General features: G+C 44.8%; 2 non-coding genes across 2 annotated transcripts; one reads left to right on the top strand and one right to left on the bottom strand.

The window, feature by feature from the left end:
• Positions 1 to 12,362: 12,362 nt before the first annotated feature.
• On the top strand, positions 12,363 to 12,435 carry trnav-cac (transfer RNA valine (anticodon CAC)). Its single transcript has one exon. It is a non-coding gene; the product is annotated as a tRNA-Val (tRNA).
• A 3,336-nt stretch (positions 12,436 to 15,771) lies between these two features.
• On the bottom strand, positions 15,772 to 15,843 carry trnae-cuc (transfer RNA glutamic acid (anticodon CUC)). Its single transcript has one exon. It is a non-coding gene; the product is annotated as a tRNA-Glu (tRNA).
• Between the last annotated feature and the right edge of the window lie 2,166 nt (positions 15,844 to 18,009).

The following is an 18,009-nucleotide window of genomic DNA, read 5'->3' as shown; positions in this document are numbered from 1 at the left end:
TCCAGCTCCTCGGCCTTTGCTGTTTGTGCGTTCTCCGTGAATGTCGTGCTGCTCCTAGTGTTCCGGATTTGGGGTGCGTTGGATGCGTCCCTGCTCCCGGTGTCCCAGAGCGGGGTGTTACTGCTCCCGAGTCCCGGGAGTGGGAGCGTGCTGTCTGTGACACTTCTCCCGGTGCTCCTGAGCGGGATGTTCCTGCTCCCAAGTCCCTGGAGTGGGAGCGTGCTGTCTGTGACACTTCTCCCGGTGCTCCAGATCGGGATGTTCCTGCTCCCAAGTCCCTGGAGTGGGAGCGTGCTGTCTGTGACACTTCTCCCGGTGCTCCAGATCGGGATGTTCCTGCTCCCGAGTCCCTGGAGTGGGAGCGTGCAGTCTGTGACACTTCTCCCGGTGCTCCAGATCGGGATGTTCCTGCTCCCGAATCCCTGGAACCGGGAGCGTGCTGTCTGTGTCTCTTCTCACTGTTGCGTTTTGCCACTTCCTTTGATGAAGGCGGGGTCTCCCCCCTTTTTTCCTGTTCATCAGTCGAGGAGCAGCCGCTGTTGTCCATTGAGGGCTCGAAGCGCCTTTTGCTGCCGGTCCAACCTTTGATGTCAGTTCCCCTGATCCGACAGGACTTCCTCTTTTTCTTTTTCTGTGTGGTCCATCCTTCTTCCGCCCCTGGTTCACCTTACATCGGCTCAGGGAGAGTCTCGGGATCGACTGTCGGGGCTTGGTTGGTTTTCTTGACGCTCCCTCCCTTTTCCTTTTCCTCCTCTTGGTCTTTGGCTTTTTCACAGGAGTCGCCGAAGTGGGGGAAGGGGTCTTCCCTCCATTGGTGCAGCCACGACTGCGGCTTTCCTCACCTGCGTGCCCTGCCCTCCTGTCAGTCCAGTGCCTGTTGTCCATCTTGCTGCAGTTTCTACAGATCACCTCGTGCCCGGGTTTGCCGCAGGAGCGACACACTCTGGGCTGCCCCTGGTACACCGCACACCCACGACTCGTCCCAATCACGAAGCTTGAGGGGAGGTGAGTGATGTTTCCCGGGCCATTCACACTCAGCGTCGCCGTGATGCTCCTCTCGTTCGTCCAGGTCACGAACATTACCTCGATGTTGATGCTCCAGTCCGCGCCATCCACGTTTCTCCTGAGGAATGTCAGCACATCCATGACGGGCACATGTGTGTTGAACATGTGGACCGTCAGGGGCCCTTCCTTCCCCAGTGGGGGTGTGAAGAGCGGCTCCTCAGTGTGAAGTGACAGCGGCCCTTCCATCCCCAGTGGGAGTGTGAAGAGCAGTGTGTGTGATAGATGGATAGAGAGATAGATAGATAGAGAGACAGGTAGATAGATAGTTAAATAGATGGATGGAGAGATAGATGGATAGAGAGATATATAGGTAGATAGATGGATAGAGAGAAATATGGATAGAGAGATAGATGGATAGATAGATGGCGAGATAGATAGATAAGATAGATAGATACATTTAAAGCAGTGGAGAGACAACAATACATACAAATCAGTCGAAGTAGATTTATATTGATTTTTAATAAGGTGAAAATAACAATGGATATAGTGAAAGAGATAAAGAAACATAAAATTAGTAGAAAGAGAGCACGATAGACAGATTTATAATTAGAGACAGAGTTGGAGATTGGCAGAAGGAGCGATGGAGAAGTGGAGTAAGTTGGAACATTGGGGGCGGGGAGTGGGTGCAGGAATAGTCCGTCTTTTTGTGAAAGTTTAATTGAAATGTATTGAGTCAATTGAAGATCAATTAGCAATGGACAACTACAAATTGCCCGGTACAAACTCAAATATCCCTCGCCCCAATAAAGCTATGCTGGTAAAGAAACAACTCTATTGACACCCAAACTGAACGGCATCAAATCAGCAAAGGTTACTTGAAAGGCATCTAGTGATGAGCTTCAGACTGAATGTACTGGGGATGTTGTACTGAATTAGGCCGACCATGGAAGGCCCTGCAGTGATACTACATATCACGTGTTTCTCTGTTCTAATGTTGAGAAAAGACTCGAAATTAATTGAATACAACTGCAGTTCCTGAACGGGACTTTCTCCTTCACCTTAATATCCTCTAAACAGATCCGCCGCCTATCAAAGTCAACCTGCTTGACCTGTTCGGACTTTGACATTTGAGTTAATGATTAGTTTTGGGGTACATCGGAACATAGGAAGAGGAGTAGGCCAATCAACCCCTCGTGCCTGCTCCACCATTTGATAAGGTCATGGCTGATCTGTGATCTAACTCCATATACCTGCCTTTAGCCCATATCCCTTCATACATTAGGTGGCCAAAAAGCTATCTATCTCAGATTTAAATTTAGCAATTGAGCTAGTATCAATTTTCCGTTTGCAGAAGAGAGTTCCAAACTTCTACCACCCTTTGTGTGTAGTACTGTGTTAGTTTGAGGTGCTGGATTCTTTTGAGGAACACTCTTGGTTTGAGGTGCTGTAATTGTTTGAGGAACACTCTTGGTTTGAGGTGCTGTAATTGTTTGAGGAACACTATTAGTTTGAGGTGCTGTATTTGTTTGAGGAACACTAATAGTTTGAAGTGCTGTATTTGTTTAGGTCCAGTATTAGTTTGGGGTACTGTATTAGTTTGAGGAACACTATTAGTTTGAGGTGCGGTATTTGTTTGAGGAACACTATTAGTTTGAAGTGCTGTATTAATTTGAAGTGCTGTATTGTTTGAGGAACACTATTAGTTTGAGGTGCGGTATTTGTTTGAGTTCCTGTATTAATTCGAAGTACAGTATTCGTTTAAGGTGCTGTATTAGTTTGAGGTGCTGTATTAATTCGAGATACGGTATCAGTTTGAGGTACTGTATTTGTTTGAAGTACTGTATTAATTCGAGGTACAGTATTAGTTTGAGGTGCTGCGTTAGTTTGAGGTGCTGTATTAGTTTGAGATGCTGTACTAATTTGAGGCAATATATTAGTTTGAGGTACTGTATTAGCCTGAGGTGCTGTATCAGTTTGAGGTGTTCTTTAGTTTGAGGTGTTGTATTGGCTTGAGGTGCTCCATTAGTATGAGGTGCATATTAGTTTGAGGTGCTGTATTAGTTTGAGGTGTTGTAGTAGTTTGTGGTTTTATATTAGTTTCAGAATCTGTATCAGTTTGAGGTGATGTATTAGATTAAGGTGTTGTATTCGTTTGAGGTACTGTATTAGTTTGAGGTAATTTATTAGTTTGAGATGCTGTATTAGATTGAGATGCTGTATGAGTTTGAGGTATTATATTAGTTTCAGGTTCTGTATCGGTTTGAGGTACTGTATTAGTTTAAGGTGTTGTATTTGTTAGAACATAAGAACATAAGAAATTGGAGCAGGAGTAGGCCAATCGGCCCCTCGAGCCTGCTCCGCCATTCAATAAGATCATGGCTGATCTGATCCCAACCACAAATCTAAAGAACACAAGAAGTCGGAGCAGGACCCGGCCACATAGCCCCTGGGCCCTCTCCGCCACCCACAGGGCATTGACCGATCCGAACTCAGCTTCATGTCCAATTTCCTGCCCGCTCCCCATAACCCCTAATTCCCTTTACTTCTAGGAAACTGTCTATTTCTGTTTTAAATTTATCTAATGATGTAGCTTCCACAGCTTCCTGGGGCAGCAAATTCCACAGACCGACCACCCTCTGAGTGAAGAAGTTTCTCCTCATCTCAGTTTTGAAAGAGCAGCCCCTTATTCTAAGATTATGCCCCCTAGTTCTAGTTTCACCTATCTTTGGGAACATCCTTACTGCATCCACCCGATCAAGACCCTTCACAATCTTATATGTTTCAATAAGATCGCCTCTCATTCTTCTGAACTCCAATGAGTAGAGTCCCAATCTACTCAACCTCTCCTCATATGTCCGCCCCCTCATCCCCGGGATTAACCGAGTGAACCTTCTTTGTACTGCCTCGAGAGCAAGTATGTCTTTTCTTAAGTATGGAGACCAAAACTGTATGCAGTATTCCAGGTGCGGTCTCACCAATACCTTATATAACTGCAGCAATACCTCCTTGTTTTTATATTCTATCCCCCTAGCAATAAAAGCCAACATTCCGTTGGCTTTCTTGATCACCTGCTGCACCTGCATACCAACTTTTTGATTTTCTTGCACTAGGACCCCCAGATCCCTTTGTACTGCAGTACTTTCCAGTCTCTCGCCATTAAGAAAATAACTTGCTCTCTGATTTTTCCTGCCAAAGTGCATAACCTCACATTTTCCAATATTATATTGCATCTGCCAAATCTCCGCCCACTCACCCAGCCTGTCTATATCCCCTTGCAGGTTTTTTATGTCCTCCTCACTCTCTACTTTCCCTCCCATCTTAGTATCATCTGCAAAATTTGATATGTTGCACTCGGTCCCCTCCTCCAAATCGTTAATATAGATTGTAAAGAGTTGGGGACCCAGCACCGACCCCTGTGGAACACCACTGGTTACTGGTTGCCAGTCCGAAAATGAACCATTTATCCCAACTCTCTGCTTCCTGTTCGATAACCAATCCTCCACCCATGCCAGAATATTACCCCCAATCCCGTGATTATTTATCTTAAGTAATAATCTTTTATGTGGCACCTTGTCGAATGCCTTCTGGAAGTCTAAATACACTATGTCCACTGGTTCCCCTTTATCCACCCTATACGTTATATCCTCGAAGAACTCAAGCAAATTTGTCAGACATGACTTCCCCTTCATAAAGCCATGCTGACTTTGTCCTATTAAATTATGCTTATCTAAATGTTCCGTTACTGTCTCCTTAATAATAGACTCCAAAATTTTACCCACCACAGATGTTAAGCTAACTGGCCTATAATTTCCAGCCTTCTGCCTACTACCCTTTTTGAATAACGGTGTTACATTAGCAGTTTTCCAATCTGCCGGGACCTCTTCTGAGTCCAGGGAATTTTGGAAAACTATCACCAAAGCATCCACAATCCCTACTGCCACTTCCCTCAAGACCCTAGGATGGAAGCCATCAGGTCCAGGGGATTTATCCGCCTTGAGTCCCATTATTTTACTGAGTACCATCTCCTGAGTGATTTTAATCGTATTTAGCTCCTCCCCCCCGAGAGTCCCCTGTTTGTCCAGTGTTGGGATATTCTTAGTGTCCTCTACTGTAAAGACTGAAACAAAATATTTGTTCAGCATTTTTGCCATCTCCATGTTTCCCACCATTAATTTCCCGGTCTCATCCTCTAAGGGACCTATGTTTGCCTTAGCCACCCTTTTTCTTTTTATATAACTATAGAAACTCTTTCTATCTGTTTTTATATTTTTTGCTAATTTCTTTTCATAATCTAACTTCCCTTTCTTAATCAATCCTTTAGTTACTTTTTGCTGGCTTTTGAAGAATTCCCAATCTTCTATCCTCCCACTAAGTTTGGCTACCTTATATGTCCTTGTTTTTAGTCGGATACTATCCTTGATTTCTTTACTTAGCCACGGATGGCTGTCATTTCTTTTACACCCTTTTTTCCTCAGTGGAATATATTTATTTTGAAAGTTGTAAAATAACTCCCTAAATGAACACCACTGCTCATGTACCGTCTTACCCTTTAATCTATTTTCCCAGTCCACTTTAATCAATTCCGCTCTCATACCATCATAGTCTCCTTTATTCAAGCTCAGTACGCTTGTTTGAGAATCAACCTTCTCACCCTCTAATTGGATATGGAATTCAACCATGTTGTGGTCGCTCGTTCCAAGGGGATCCTTAACTAGGACATTATTAATTAATCCTGACTCATTACACAGGACCAGGTCCAAGGTTGCCTGCCCCCTTGTAGGATCAGTTACATACTGCTCAAGAAATCCATCCCTGATGCACTCAATGAACTCGTCCTCAAGGCTGCTCTGCCCAATTTGATTTGTCCAGTTAATATGATAATTAAAATCCCCCATAATTATGGCTGTTCCCTTATTACATGCCCCGACTATCTCCTGATTAATACTTCTTCCAGCAGAGTTGCAACTATTAGGAGGCCTATATACTACGCCCACTAATGTTTTTTTCCCCTTATTATTCCTTATCTCCACCCAAACTGTTTCATTATCTTGATGCTTTGCCCAATATCATTTCTCTGTATTACAGTGATTCCTTCCTTTATTAACATAGCCACCCCACCTCCCCTTCCTTCCTGCCTGTCCTTCCTGATTGTTAAATACCCTGGCATATTTAATTCCCAGTCGTCGTCACCCTGCAGCCATGTTTCTGTAATGGCCACAAGATCATACCCATACGTAGTTATTTGTGCCGTTAACTCGTCCATTTTATTACGAATGCTACGTGCATTCAGATAAAGAACTTTCAAATCTGTTTTGTGACGCTTAGTTCCTGCTTTTTCCTTTTTTAACACTTTACCTATTACTCCATACCTTCTGTCCCTTCCTGTTACGCTTTCCTCTCTCTCCATGCTCAGGTTCCCAACCCCCTGCCACTTTAGTTTAAACCCTCCCCAACAGCACTAGCAAACACTCCTCGTCGGACAGCAGTCCCGGCCCTGCCCAGGTGCAGACCATCCGGTTTGTACTGGTCCCACCTCCCCCAGAACCGTTTCCAGTGTCCCAGGAATTTGAATCCCTCCCCCTTGCACCATTCCTCTAGCCACGTATTCATTTGAAATATCCTCCTATTTCTACTCTGACTAGCACGTGGCACTGGCAGCAATCCTGAGATTACTACCTTTGAGGTCCTATTTTTTAATTTACCTCCTAACTCCCTATATTCTGCTTTTAGGACCTCATCCCCTTTTTTACCTATATCGTTGGTGCCTATGTGCACCACGACAGCTGGCTGTTCGCCCTCCCCCTCCAAAATGTTCTGTAGCCGCTCCGAGACATCCTTGATCCTTGCACCAGGGAGGCAACACACCATCCTGGAGTCTCGGTTGCGGCCGCAGAAACGCCTGTCTATTCCCCTTACAATTGAGTCCCCTATCACTATAGCTCTGCCACTCTTTTTCCTCCCAGCCTGTGCAGCAGAGCTACCCGTGGTGCCAGGAAGTTGGCTGCTGCTGCCTTCCCCTGATAAGTCATCCCCCCCAACAGCATCCAAAGTGGCATATCTGTTTGAGAGGGGGATGGCCACAGGGGACCCCTGCACTACTTGCCTGCATCTCTTACTCTTCCTGGTGGTCACCCATTAGTTTGATGTACTTTATTAGTTTGAGGTACTGTTTAATTTGAGAAGCTCTATCAATTTGAGGTGTTATATTAGTTGGGGTATCTGTATTGTGAGGAAAGAGTTAGTCTTTATATTGAAGTAATATTAACCTTTTGCTTTTGACTCTTAAGTAAGGAAGTATAAATCTCTGTTGGGAGAATGAAACTACAATCATAAGACAGATTTGCTTCATTTGATATGCATGCATATGATTAATATAGAGACTAGTAGATTCTGAAGTCCAGAAATTCATTGATTTTAGCTGATATCATTATACTCGTAAGTTTAATTATTCTTTCGATATAAACAATTCTCTGACCATCATAACAAGGCCTTTAAATCATTCAGAGCTGGTGTGTATGTGTGTCAGGCAGCATTGTGTGCTATTCGTCTTACCAGCTTCACAGGGAAGCAGGAGAGGTGTGAGATCTGTCTGATTGCAACGTATCATTCCAAGCTGACGAAGCGGGAAAGGGCTGTACTGGTGAGAGATAAACACCATTCTGCTTTCTGGTCAATGGGCAAGGCCATATGTTTTAACGAACAAGTTCAAAAGTTATCGTTATAATTAATGCCTAAAGCAGAACACCTGGCTGTGTGGAAGGAGCCTGTTTGCACCACAAGGCGACATCTAGTGGAGGAGTGTAGTTAGGTGATGAGGGAAGTGATACTCTGATAACGGAGAAAATGCTGGAAACCCTCAGCAGGTCAGGCAGCATCTGTGGAGAGAGAAACAGAGTTAATGTTTCAGGTCAATGACCTTTCATCAGAACCAAGTTGGGCAGTTGTGTTAGGTAATAGTATGAAACATGGGAATTGTTTCACTCATGTGGGGTGATTTGGAGACTTTTCAGTCTTTGGAAGTTCAAGATCAAAAGTAAAATAAGGGCTTCTCCGGGATTTGAACCAGGACCTCTTATATATTTGGATTAATAACCACAAAGCGAGAATCAACCCCTGGATGAACCAGCCCACGGATACAAAACAATGCACTCAAGAGCCAGCTATCGTAAAACACTTTTTGGTGGCTATCCTTGATAAGCAATTATGAGTACAGGTTGCAAAGACTAGACTTGCATTCTCTTGAGTATAGAATATTAAGAGGTGATCTAATTGAGGTGTTTAAGATGATTAAAGGATTTGACAGGGCAGATAGAGACTATTTCCACTGGTGGGGAGACTCCAGAACAAGGGTGTGTAACGTTAAAATTAGAGCTTGGCCGTTCAGGGTTGATGTCAGGAAGCACTTCTTCACACAAAGGGGAGTGGAAATCTGGAACTCTCTCCCCTAAAAAGCTGTTGAGGCTGGGGGTCAATTGAAAATTTCAAAACTGAGATTGATAGATTTTGGGGCTAATTCGGGAGTTTAATGACTTTGAAATTTTTTTCCCTGTGACTTGTATAGTTTCGATCGATGAAATGTTCGTGAAAAGTGTCAGTGTAAAGAGAGTCAGCAGGTCATGTTTTCCATTGACACTTCCTTCAGACCTGAGACCGAAAAGTTTGTCGTTTTCATAGTGTAGCGGTTATCGTGTTCACCAGTTACATGCAGAAAATGCCCGATTTGATCTCGGAGGGAAGCATTTTGTTGGGATTTGCTCCCCATAAACCTCCAGGGTCGAGTTTCTTCAAGTGTGAAAGGGGATACAAACCTTTTTAAATTTAACAGCGGCTGCACCGGATTCCTGGTATAATAAGCACGAAACATTTTTAAGCAGACTCCTAAAATACATAATGTAAAATGGGAAGGGATAAAAGTTCATGAAATGCAAAGCGCAAAGATTTATTAACGTTTCAATTGTCAGTTCGCAAACAAGTTAGCATTTCCTTCAGTGTGTAACAGAACGTATGAATGGTGATTGAAAAGAACAATAAGTGTCTCACAGACTTGAATTATTTTTGTGCAATGAACTATTCCCAACCACAAGGGAACACTGCATCAATCATATATATTTAAGTAAGTAATAAGTATATATAAATATATAATCAATGCCATCAGTTAACCTCGTGGCGCAACGATAGCGCATTTGACGCCAAATCAGAAAGCTGCGTGTCCAAATCACGTCGAAGTTACTATTTATCTTCCCATTCATAGGAGCCTGGATCATTTGGGAATTAATGCTTTTTAACAATAAACGGAACTTTGGACACTAGTTCTGCGGTGCCAGGGAGGGAAGCGTCCTTTCAAAATAAACTACTGGTAGCGGTGAGCAAGTTAAGGCACAGCAGGTGTTGGGACAAGTGAGTGAACCGTCTTAGTTCAGTTGGTTGTTGCTTAAACGCCCGGGTGCTTGATTCTGACACATTGATGGGCCCGACAGACAAGGAAGTAGCAGTGTCCTCAGGCTTGGCTAGCTCAGTCGGTAGAGGCATTCACCTCAGGATCGTGGGTGCTAGTTTCAACTTTTATGCTGCACTCATAAGCGGACCCCAGCGCTCCATTTTCGCTGAAATGGAGAATTTCTCGGCCACCTTTTTCTTGATATCACAAATGCTGGCGTGCGAGTGAAAAGGGCCCTCCTCTTCACTGTGAGTGCAAGAGACAAGTCTGTAGGTACCGCGTGGCGTCCAATGAATGTCAAAGCTTTGAAAGAAGAGTTAGCGATTCAGGTACACAAACCTCGCTGGTGGATAATCAATGTTTTTGTCAAAGGTTCCAGCCTTGCCTTCATCTCTTGCCCTTTGCAAGGCACTTTTTCCGGTTTAAATGTACAAACTGGGTGAGTTGGTGATCGGGGGGACTGCAGTAGACTCAGCGGCCCCGGGTGAGACACAGAAAAATCCGCCCAAGCCCTGTCCCAATGTACGTTTGTGGAAGTAAACACGGGAGGGGACGGTGTGACGTTCCAGTCAAACCTCCTGTCCGGGAACGCCTCGATTTTAAAATTCTCATCCTTGCTTTCAAATCCCACCATGGCCCTCGCCCCACCCTACCTCTGTAACCTACAACCCTCCCAGATCATGTGGCGACAAGGGCAGGTCAGAGCATGGGTATTCAGCGGCGAGTGACTCAGCTCCTGACTCCCCAAAGCCTTTCCACCATTCACAAGGCACAAGTCAGGAGTGGATGATTGCAGCTCCAACAACACTCAAGAAGCTCGACACCATCCAAGACAAAGTAGCCCGCTTGATTGGCACCCCATCCACCACCCTAAACATTCATTCCCTTCACCACTGGCGCAATGTGGCTGCAGTGTGTACCATCCACAGGATGCACTGCAGCTGCAGCAACTCGCCAAGGCTTCTTCGACAGCACCTCACAAACCCGCGACCTCTACCACCTAGAAGGACAAGGGCAGCAGACACATGGGAACAACACCACCTGCACGTTCCCCTCCAAGTCACACACCATCCTGACTTGGAAATATATCGGCCGTTCCTTCATCGTCGCTGGAACTCACTACATAACAGCACATGGACTGCATCGGTTCAAGAAGGCGGCTCAACACCACCTTCTAAAGGGCAATTCGGGATGGGCACTAAATGCCGGCCTCGCCAACGACGTCCACATCCCATGAACGAATAAAAACAATCTCTGTGCTCCTCCAATTCTGGCCTCTTGCGCATCCCCGATTTTAATCGCTCCAACATTGGCGGCCGTGCCTTCAGCTGCCGAGGCCCGAAGCTCTGGAATTCCCTCCCTAAACCTCTCCGCCTCTCTCTCCTTTAACACATACCTTAAAACCTAACTCTCCGACTCAGCTTTTGGTCACCTGTCCCAATATCTCCTTATGTGGCTTAGTGTCAAGTTTTGTTCAATAACGTTCCTGTGAAGCACCTTGTGACGTTTTACTACGTTAAAGGCGCTATATAAATGCAGGTTGTGTCCTCTGGTTATCGACCCTCCTGCCAATGGAAACAACTACTCCGCATCCATTCTATCAAAATCCCCTCATAATTTGCACACCTCTATTAAATCTCCCCTTCACCTCTTTTTGCTCGAAGGAGAACAATCCCAGCTTGTCCAGTCTCTCCACATAACCCATCCCCGCACACGATGGAAGGCGGAGGGTTGAAACCAGGTTTGCAAATTATTGCCAGTCGGGAGCTGGACAAATCGAAAGGAACCGAAATGACAAACAGCTTTGTGAATCTGTCGATACGCTTTGGGAAACAGAATTGGAGACAAATAAAGGACTGACCAGACAGGCGGCCAAGACGCAGCTGAGTCGGCATGTTCCCCTGGAACAGTTACTCTGATGCTGTATTTGAAATTAAGAGGTCGGAGCCATTTAAAGCGTTCCCAGTTGCTGCAGATCAGGGAGCAAAACCTGACATCAGCGCAAGAACGCTCACAACACTTCATCTTTATTTGTTCATGGGATGTGGGCGCCGCGTCGCTGGCGAGGCCGGCATTTATTGCCCATCCCGAATTGCCCTTGAGAAGGTGGTGATGAGCCGCCTTCTTGAACCGCTGCAGTCCGTGTGGTGAAGGTTCTCCCACAGTGCTCCTTCGTCACAGACAAAGCACCGGTGGGCGCGCCGGTTGCAGGAGAGCTGGTTGGCGGTGATATCGATGCTGTGAGCGAGACCAGACCGTTTCTATGTTTCCACAAACAATGTCCCATCCTTTGTTTCTGGAAAAGTAACACTGATGGTGGACAATTGCATTTCTGTGGCTGCAACATGTAACTTTGGCTAGGTGACACGCTGCTTTAGTGTATCTTGCAAGACAGTCTAGCTGACGGTCTCTGTGGTGCAATCGGTTAGCGCATTTGGTTATTAATCAAAAAGTTGGTGGTTCGCGACCACCCAAAAACAAAAATTGCACCTTTTTCTTCCCACATTCGGATTCATTGCCTCATTCTGATCGCCCTGAAGGCGGTGCCAGGTTTTAATTCCTGATCTGCAGTAAATGGGAGCACTTTAAATGACTCCGATCTCTTAATCTCATTTCAAGTTTTCTAATGTGTGATTTGGCTGCAAGAAAACACTCTGTGAACAATGTGATCTGAGCATGCCTGATTCGCCACAATTTACACTGCGGTCGGATATCAGGCACATGAAAAAAAAACAGTGAAATGTTTGTGTGGGCGCGATGCTCTGGGATTCCCTGCCTGACCATCACCACCGATCCTTCTCTGCAGCCTTCCGAAATACAGCGCAGTAAATGTATCCCTGTGAAATGAGCTCCTGGACAGTAATACGGAAATTAGTTTGGCTGAGGGGTTATATCCCTAACACGGAGTTTGAGCCATCAGGTTTCCGTAGTGTAGTGGTTATCACGTTTGCCTCACAAGCGAAAAGTTCCTGGTTCGAAACCAGGCGGAAGCATTTTAAAACCTTATTCCCAGTAAAAATGAGTAAATATTTCACGATTCACACTGCTGATTCAATGTGAACAAAGTCCATATCTCACAGCCATGTTATTGCAGTTCGCTGCGAGCAGGCAATGAAAGCCAGCGTCATGTTGGGGGTGAAGGCTGCTTCCAATCCTGTCTCACACCCCGTGGGACCTGGCGGAGTTTTGATGAACCCGATATATTCAACCAAGGTGGGAGAAATGAATCGGTGTTTGAGAAACATTCATCTGGATAATAAAAATCCAGGACTCCAGATCAAAAGGCTGCGTGTTCACATCACATCGGGGTCACTGTTTCTTTCACCGCTCACATGACACTGGATAATCCCAGAATGAAGGTTTTAATTGCTTTTTCAACAAAAAAAAACAGAAGTTTGGTCAAAACCCAGATTCAATACCAACCCAGTGGCAGGGAGGGGAGCGCCTGATACTCATTTGTTTCATGCAACAAACTGACACGAATAATGGTATTGATTCAAAATCGACCTGCACATGGACACACACAGAAAAAAGACAACCACAGAAACAGGCAGCAACTACTTGCATATATATTTAGCGCCTTTAACGTGGTCAGACGATTTAAGCTCGGTGAACTTGCTTCAGCTTTCTGAAATGTACTTGTCCATCCTTCAGAGGTCACGGAAAATATATTTTTTGCCTTTCGAAAAAAGACGCGAAAAGCAGAGACATTTCTTGTTTTCAACACGGCTGGTGAAATGGCCGGACTATCAAAATTTAAAGGCGACTACCTAAAAATCACATCGTGCAAATTAAAATCACGGTTACTATTTACTTATGTCTGTAAGAAATAACAATAAACATATCAGTCAGCGTCCGTGGTGAGACGGTGTCGAACTTGTTTGCTGCAAAGTTCACCGCTGGGCTAAAGCTGACGCCGTTTCAAGGACGCGAACCCACTCAATTTAAAGGATGGGCTCATAACCAACAGGTCCCGTCAATGTCAAACACCTCCTTTCTTGTTCAATAGAGCGAGCAGAGGCGTGTGCATCATCAGACGCCAGCAACTTTAAGAAATGGAAAAGATAAAGGCACAGATGCAAGTTCCAAATCTTTTCAATCCAAAGTTATTTCACTTTACTGAAAGTGCCGTGAGGCTGAAAACGGGCCCCAGATGATTTGCGTTCACTCGTGACTTGTTTTTCAGTGTTTGTCCGTCAGGTTTGCAATTCAATTTGTATTGGATATTGAAGATATTTCAGGATGATTGCACAACATACCATGTGTAAAGCAACCATCTTGATAACTTCAATCATCACACACTCTACATCGACGCTGCAGAGGCCCCAGCATCCCTTTCAATATTGTTTTTCTTAACTCACAGTTTTCAAAAGGGAATTGGATAAACGCTTGAATGGAAACTTTTTCAGGGCTATGGGGAAACAGCAGGCGAGCGGGACTAACTGCACAGCTCTTTCAGAGAGCTGGCACACGCACGATGGGCAGAGAGAAACTATTTCCGCTGGTCGAGGATTCTAGGACTTGGGGGCACAGTCTAAAAATTAGAGCCAGACCTTTCAGGAGTGAGATTAGAAAACACTTCTACGTACAAAGGCTATGTTCCGATGCTCCTCTGTTCCTATGATATTATTAATATAGAATTCCGACAAGCATTTGATAAGGTTCCACACAAGAGACTGTTGGCAAAAATAAAAGCGCATGGAACTTGAGGCAATGTATTGACATGGGTAGAGAATTGTTTAGGAGATAGGAGGCAGAGAGTAGGGATAATGGGTACATACTCCAATTGGCAGGATGCGACTAGTGGTGTCCCCCAGGCCTCTGTAACTGGGGTCTCAGCTTGTCACCATATTTATCAATGACTTTGATGAAGGAATAGAGAGTCGTATATTCAAGTTTGCTGATGACACTAAGTTAGGTGGTACAGTGAGTCGTGTGGATGCGAGTGGAAAGTAGCAAAGGGACATTGATAGATTAAGTGAGTGGGCAAAACTATGGCAGATGGAGTTCAATGTGGGGTAATCCACTTTGGACCTATGGTCAGGGTATTTTCCGAATGGTAAGAAGCTAGGAACTGTGGAGAAGCAGAGAGAATTAACGGTTCATTTACATAAATCAGTAAAAGCTAACGGACGGATCCAAAAATAATTTAAAAGGCTAACGGAATGTTCGCCTTTATCTCAGGGGGCTGGAATATTAAGAAGTGGAAGTTATGTTCCAGTTATATAAAGCTCTGGTTGGACTGCGTCTGGAGTAACTGCGTTCAGTTTTGGACACTGCACCTCAGGAAGGATAGATTGGCCTTGGAGGGGGTGCAGAGCAGATTCACCAGAATGTTACCGGGGCTAAAAAGGTTAAATTATGAGGACAGGCTGCATACACTCGGCTCGTATTTAACATCTTTAAATGATTCGATAGAATAGAGAGAGAGAATCAATTTCCTCTGGGGAATCAAGAACGAGGGGGACATAACCTTAAAATTAGAACCAGACCATTCAGATTCGAAATCAGGAAGCACTATTTTACACAAAGGGCAGTAGAAGTCTGGAACTCTGTCCCCCAAAAGGCTTTGGATGCTGGGGGTCAATTGAAGCTTTCAAAACTGAGATCGATCGATTTTGTTGGGTTTCGAGGGATAGGGAGTAAAGGCGGGTCAATGGATTTGAGGTTCAGATCATCTCTGATCTCATTGAAGGGCAGAACAGGTTTAAGGGGCTAAATGACCTCCTCCTGTTCCCAATGGAAATGTTGAGAATATGTTTTGTTGAGTCTGTGACGTCAGGGTCAAACCCCTGTCCAAACAAGGCAGGCCACATTTGGGAGTTTAATAACTTTTAAATGAACATTTTTCTTTTGTGACTTGTGCAACTTCGATCAATTGAATAGTTATGAAAGAGAATCAATGCAGTCATTCTAACTTCTGGCTGATAACCAAAACAGAAGTTTCCGTAGTGTGGCGATTTTTGCGTTTCCTTTACACGTGATAGTTCCACGGTTCAATCCTGGGCAGAAACATTATGTTGGGGCAAATTAATTTTTTCTCTGTGGAATATCTGGTCCTGTTAAATTTAACACAGATTCGTCGTCTCACGAGCATTGAACATTTTAAACCGAGCCCTTAAAAATACAGTGTGTAAAATGAGAAGGGATAAAAAGCTCATCGCACAAAAGAAATTATTAAAGTTTTCCAATTTCCCTCAGTAGCCTTTCATTCTGCAAAATAACGTTATCGGTTAATTAATGGTGATGAAAACAATGGTTGTTTTTCTTTATTCCCACAGACTTTGAGCAAGTTCATGCTACGAATATAACAAGTGTTCAAAAGTTCCTTCCCTGACCGGGAATCGAACCCGGGCCGCGGCGGTGAGAGCGCCGAATCCTAACCACTAGACCACCAGGGAGCTCTGTTAACTGGCTTATCAGATGTAATATGGATTTCTCCTTCTCTGTGATTCAGCTTTTAATTCTTTTTAGCTCCTGATTGCGGATATTCCCGTGATTAAATAGGAATAAAGTACAATAGGCTCAGGAAAACCCGGGAGGTGGCATCCCGCTCACCGAGCCTTCACAGCAGCATTCATCTCACCAAGCACTGGAGTGAGTGAAACTTTCTCTGGGGGTGGGGGGGGGGGGGGTCTCAATGTGGAAAGAGTGGCGAGTGATGAAGTCATTTATTAGTCAGGATGGCCGAGCGGTCTAAGTCGTTGCGTTCAAGTCGCAGTCTCCTTTGGAGGCGTGGGTTCGAATCTGACATCAGTTATTTTGACGACTATTTTATTTGTCGCTCGAGCTGCAGTTGATTTTTCGGCCCAGTTGATTTGCTCTTCCCGCAAAAAGCAACCCGGTCTCGATCCACGGCACGTTTTGACGCCCACCGGCTCATCCCTCAACCGAGCTTTGCACGAAAATATGCTTTGAACACAAGGCAACAACTATGGCGAGAGCAGACAGTTGGGGAAATGTACCACAGGAACAGGAGAAGGCCATTCTGCCCCTCGAGTCCGCTCCGCCATTTGATAAGATCATGGCTGATCTGTGATCTCACTCCATATACCTGCCTTTGGCACATATCCCTTAATAGCTTTGGTTGGCAAAAAGCTATCGATCTCAGATTTAAAATTAATAATTAAGCAAATATCAATTGCCGTTAGAGGAAAAGAATTCCAAACTTCTTCCATCCTTTGTGTGTAGAAGTGTTTTGTCATCTCACTCCTGAAAGGTCTGGCTCTAATTTTTAGACTGTGGCCCCTAGTCCTAGAATCCCCAACCAGCGGAAATAGTTTCTTTCTGTCCAGAAAATGTCAATGACACAGTCAATGAAAGGTGCAGTTCACGAAGGCGGCTCACCAGCACCTTCTCAAGAGCAATTAGGGATGGGCAATAAATGCTGACCTTGCCATTGACACCCACATCCCATGAATGAAGGCAAAAAAGTCGCCTGCATTGCCGAGTAATTTCCTGCTGCTAAACGCCGGGAAGAATGAAACCATCGGCTTCAGTCCTTTGAACGAACTGTATACACTTGCCGTCGAGCTCAATCCCCACTTGGTCCTCTGCCCCGAATATCCACTGCATCAGAAAATCCTCCATAACATAGAATCACAGCATGGAAACATCATAGAAGGAGGCCATTCGGCCCATCTTGCCAGTGCCAACACTTTGAAAGAGCTATCCAATTAGACTCACTCCCCTTCCCCTTCCCCATAGCACTGCAAAACTTTCCCCTTCAAGCATTTACCGAGTTCCCCTTTGAATGTTATTATTGAATCTGTTTCCACCACCCTTTCAGGCAGCGCATTCCAGATCATGACAACTCGCTGCGGAAAAACATTCTCCTCATCTCACCTCTGTTGCCAATTACCTTAAATCTGTGCCCTCTGGTTACCATCCTTTCTGGCACTGGAAACAGTTTCTCCTGATTTATTCTATCAAAACCGTTCATGATTTTGAACACCTCTGTTAAATCTCCCCTTAACCGTCTCTGCTCAAAGGAGAACAACCCCAGCTTTTCTAGTCTCTCCGCCTCACTGAAGTCCCTCATCCCTGGCACCATTCTAGTAAATCACCTCTGCACCCTCTCCAAGGCCTTGACATCCATCCTAAAGTGTGGTGGGCAGAATTGTGTGGTGGCCAGCTGGGGCCTAACCAGTGATTTATGAAGGTTTAGCATAAGTTCCTTGCTTTTGTACTCTATGCCACTATTAATAAAGTCAACGATTCCGGATATTTTTTTTTTACAATCCATTCAACTTGTCCTGTCACCTTCAAAGATTTGTGCACGTATACCCCCATGTCTCTCTGTTCCTGCACCACCTTTAAAATTGCACCATTTAGTTTAAAGAGCTGGCACAGCCACGATGGGCCGAATGGCCTCCTGCGATTCTATGATTTTATGTTTTTGATTAAACCTCTATGAAGCGCTTTGGGATATCCCCCAGAAGTGGGAGTCAGCAGTTCACTTTCTCCCTTAACACTTCCATCTGACCTGGTGAATCTGTGCTGCACTCCTTCCAAGGCCAATATATCCTTTCAGATTAAACGGGTATAAACTTAAAATAAGCGCCACT

This window comes from Heptranchias perlo, unplaced genomic scaffold (assembly GCF_035084215.1).
Source record: "Heptranchias perlo isolate sHepPer1 unplaced genomic scaffold, sHepPer1.hap1 HAP1_SCAFFOLD_62, whole genome shotgun sequence".
NCBI lineage: Eukaryota > Metazoa > Chordata > Chondrichthyes > Hexanchiformes > Hexanchidae > Heptranchias > Heptranchias perlo.
The sequence above is the reverse complement of the archived record's forward strand: the minus strand, read 5'-3'. Positions and strand labels throughout refer to the sequence as shown.